This window comes from Littorina saxatilis, linkage group LG8, assembly GCF_037325665.1.
Source record: "Littorina saxatilis isolate snail1 linkage group LG8, US_GU_Lsax_2.0, whole genome shotgun sequence".
NCBI classification, from domain to species: Eukaryota; Metazoa; Mollusca; class Gastropoda; order Littorinimorpha; family Littorinidae; genus Littorina; species Littorina saxatilis.
Window position 1 is genome coordinate 54,465,221 of NC_090252.1, and position 4,724 is coordinate 54,469,944.

The following is a 4,724-nucleotide window of genomic DNA, read 5'->3' on the forward strand; positions in this document are numbered from 1 at the left end:
TCATACGGCACATCTCCAATGACAGTGGAACACTTCCTGCAGGACTGTCCAACACACCAAAACTTGCGAGCAGAGACCTGGCCTGCTGACACACCGATGAGGGACAAACTCTATGGACCCATGGAGAGCCTCCGGCGTACAGCAGCCTTCATCAGTGCCTCCGGAGTTGCTGTCTGAGCGAACGACGACGAAGAAGAAGAATACGGTGTTGAAAACTGGTTACACAAAGTGTGTTCAACACTTCAGACTGGAGTGAAATCAGTGTTGAAAACTGGTTACACAAAGTGTGTTCAACACTTCAGACTGGAGTGAAATCAGTGTTGAAAACTGGTTACACAAAGTGTGTTCAACACTTCAGACTGGAGTGAAATCAGTGTTGAAATTGTTTTAGTTTTGTGCGATAAGAAACCTTCCATCGGAAGTCTTCCCATTTCTATGTGGCTAGCCAACTGGGAAGAGGTTTTTTTTTAAATCTGAAAATCAGTGTCACCTTTTGTTCAGTTTCTCGTAAATTCTGACCCTGATAAAAAATAAAAAAAACCGTCTGTAGGCGCAAGCCGATTAGGTTGCAGCTTACCTTACGTTGACCTCTCATCCACTTCAGAAACCCTTACCTTGAATACAAAGTGAGCAAAGCCGTCTTTTCTGGTTGACTAGATGCCCAGGTCAGAACACAGTCGGAAGGTATCGTTCACTGGACCACCACTATCATAATAAGACTAAGTGGTCTTATTATGATAATGGTGGTCCAGTGAACGATACCTTCCGCCTGTGGTCAGAATTTATCATCGATGCTTTTTATTTGAAAATAAAGATTTCCCTCTTGATTTACTATTCAGTTCTTGCATGGCAACATAAGCCATCGGTTTACGCCTATTGTGATGCTGTCTATGTTATATTTACCTCTGATGAAACTCACAAAATCTTACCTTGAAAACATGAAGTAAACAAAATTTCTTTTTATTTCCAGCACACAAATGGCACCCCATATTGGCTGAGATTATGACGTCAATATGAATTCGACTAGACAGACGTCATCAAATAGAACTTTTCGTGACGTAAATTCACGCCTCTATGCGCGGGATCTCTCAAGCTTTCTCGAGCTCTCATGCGCGCGCGCGCGCACACACTGATCCACACTCACACAATCAGGTATAGACAGACAGATGCCATGAATACAAGCACACGGAGATGCTCAGACTCGGAGACAGATGCGCAGACACAGATAGCTATACATAGACACTGACAAACGCGCGCGTGCGCACACACACAAACACGCACATACACGTGAATGAGAGAGAGAGAGAGAGAGAGAGAGAGAGAGACAGAGAGAGACAGAGAGAAGACTGAAGATCTATTCGCTTAAACAAACGAGCGCATGCACACACACAACCACGCACATACATGTGTATGAGAGAGAGAGAGAGAGAGAGAGAGAGAGAGAGAGAGAGAGAGAGAGAGAGAGAGAGAGAGAGAGAGAGAGAGAGAGAGAAGTCTGAAGATCTATTCGCTTAAACAAACGAGCGCGTGCACACACACAAACACGCACATACATGTGAATGAGAGAGAGAGAGAGAGAGAGAGAGAGAGAGAGAGAGAGAGAGAGAGAGAGAGAGAGAGAGGGAGAGAGAGATAGAGAGAGGGAGAGACAGAGAGAGAGAGAAAGAGAGAGAGAGGGAGAGAGAGACAGACAGACAGAGAGAGAGACTGACAGTCCGAGAGAGAACAACAAGAACAAGAACAAGAACAAGAACAAGAATAATTCTTTATTTAACGAGGGCAATAGAGTAAGCAGTGATCTGCCTTTTTACATCTGGCCCTCGCCCTAAAGAGGGACTAAAGAGGGACTAAAGAGAGAGAGAGAGAGAGAGAGAGAGAGAGAGAGAGAGAGAGAGAGAGAGAGAGAGAGAGAGAGAGAGAGAGAGAGAGAGAGAGAGAGAGAGAGATTGTCTGGGCACGTAAAGTTCATTATTGTTTGTCACCCTCTTTCGCCCAACACAATGTTCATGTTGGAGGCTCTATCTTTAATTTCTCTCTTAACTTATATCTTCTATTGGTCAAAGCGATGGACGGGGGTGACAGCTGCATGATCAAAACGTGCTGGCAGCAATGATGAGGTCATCCTTGGCCGAAGAAGTCTTTAGCGTCGTAAATTCAGGAAGGGTTTTCCACTGCAGTTTAAGCCTGTAATTCAGCAGAACATTATACGTTATTTGCGTGTTTGACCAAAATATGACATTTTACACAGATCGAGACAGTCATTGTTCTCCGAGACCGCGCTAGCGGTCGAGGTGAACAATGACTGTCGAGATCTGTGTAAAATGTCATATTTTGGTCAAACACGCAAATAACATTTATGTATCGATCGAATTCCTTTCAGGTACTATGAATTTGTTGTTGTTTTGACGATTGAACGAGCACACACACACTGACATGCAATCAAACACATTTGCTTCATATTTGGGTGTTTCAGGTTGACCGAAACTTCAAAGGAACTACAAAACACACGTCATGTACTGACTTTGTTGTTGTTTTGACATTGAACAGCACACACACGTATGCAATCAAACACATGACGTACGTGTGTTTTGTAGTTCCTTTAAAGTTTCGGTCAACCTGAAACGCCAAATTATAAAGTTTTGTCGGCCTCTGACGTCACATGACTCAAAGAAGAGAAATCCAATCTCCAATCGATACATTATAAGATGTTTGGTGGCTTGTTTACAGACCAGCTTTTTTGTTGGTCCAAGGGGACCATATCGTCTTTTGTTTCATCTGTATCGACCAAGGCCGAAGGCCGCGGTTGATAAATATGAGACAAAAGGCGATATGCTCCCCGAGGACCAACAACAAAGTGCTGGTCTGACAACAAGCTACCAAACATCGTTTTTGTCATCATTTTGGTTGTGCAACAAAATGCACAATAACCCACAGGGAGACGAATTTTTAGAATCCAACTCCGGGCCACAAAGCATCGTCACAGTAGCACGAGATAACACGTCAAACTTGTATGTGACGTCAAACGTAGCTTGTTGACGCTTTTCTTCCAGTCTGAAAATGTACAGAGCTGCGATCATACCTGTGAATTCAGTAAGTGTTGAGCATATTTATTTTCTTTAAAGTGTTTATGACTTTTCGTTGTGGATTTTGCGATTACAGAGATAAGTTGCAAATTGACCATGAGTCGCCGCGGTAATTATCAACATTGATTGGGTCTTTGAGAGTGAATGCTTACAATCGTTGTCCTCGGAAACACAAATCCAAAGCCACGATGGTTCCACACATCAAACAATCAGCCTGATTGGCTTTTACTTTGACAATCCACGTTTCACCTGAAAGCTCAAACCCATTCACCACCTAGATTTATTGCATGGGGAACATGAGATTTATTTCCCAGATGTATGTGAATGAAAACTCGTGAAAATGATGACAATATAAGATGTTTGGTGGCTTGTTGACGGACCAGCTTTTTTGTTGGTCCAAGGGGACCATATCGTCTTTTGTTTCATCTTTATCGACCAAGGCCGAAGGCCGCGGTTGATAAATATGAGACAAAAGGCGATATGCTCCCCGAGGACCAACAACAAAGTGCTGGTCTGACAAGAAGCTACCAAACATCGTTTTTGTCATCATTTTGGTTGTGCAACAAAATGCACAATAACCCACAGGGAGACGAATTTTTAGAATCCAACTCCGGGCCACAAAGCATCGTCACAGTAGCACGAGATAACACGTCAAACTTGTTTGTGACGTCAAACGTAGCTTGTTGACGCTTTTCTTCCAGTCTGAAAATGTACAGAGCTGCGATCATACCTGTGAATTCAGTACTACGGAGATTTAAGAAACGAAACGTTGGGACGTTTCGTTTTGAAGTTGTGGTAAACGTCATTATTTCGGGGGTCTCTCGCTGGAAAGGTGAAGGTCAACTGAAACGGAACGTGGAACGTCAAAACGCAGTCACGTTTTCCACCCCCAAAAAACGAACAATATTTCGTCAACTTTTGTGAGTATTTTTGCACACTAACAGTTTTATTTGTTGGCCATTTTATGCATTGCTAGATTCATCAACCCTTTCACAGTCTTTCAGCGCTGAGAATGTGTTCATTGGAGGTAGACAACTGTTGTGAACTGAAATATTTTGAAGGGTGCTGATCCTGGTACATTTATCCAACTTCATGGTGAGAAAGCAAATGGCGAAGCAGAAGTAGGTCATCGCATCGAATTTTTATTCTGGCTTCGTATGTGATCAGGTGCATGAATTGAAAAATGTGAAGCTCTTGTGCGTGCAATGCGAGTATGTCAATCCTTTATTGACTCGTGGAGTTGAAATTATGCCATGCCCAGTCAGCGGATCATATCCTGCCATGCCCGGCCTTTCATGATTCCGAAACGAAACGTGAATACATCTAAATCTTGTCTGCGGCCTATGCCGTCTCGTTACACGTTCCGTTTCGCGGGGTGACTCATTCACCAAACGAAACGAGCTGCAAAACGAAACGTGCTGTTTCTTAAATCTCGCTACTAGCGAGATTTAAGAAACAGCACGTTTCGTTTTGCAGCTCGTTTCGTTTGGTGAATGAGTCACCCCGCGAAACGGAACGTGAAACGAGACGGCATAGGCGGCAGACAAGATTTAGATGTATTCACGTTTCGTTTCGGAATGAAGGAAGGGCGATAAATCTTCAAGTGAAATTATCACGTCTGTCCTCGATCAGAATGGAAAA

General features: G+C 43.4%; 1 protein-coding gene across 2 annotated transcripts in view; it reads right to left on the reverse strand.

Moving 5' to 3' along the window:
- Positions 1 to 1,001, reverse strand: part of LOC138972380 (uncharacterized) — a gene marked incomplete at its 3' end in the record, with an annotated part of 11,661 nt that extends 10,660 nt beyond the window's left edge. For both annotated transcript variants that reach the window (XM_070345048.1, XM_070345049.1), the window contains 1 exon segment: positions 930 to 1,001.
- Positions 1,002 to 4,724: the final 3,723 nt, after the last annotated feature.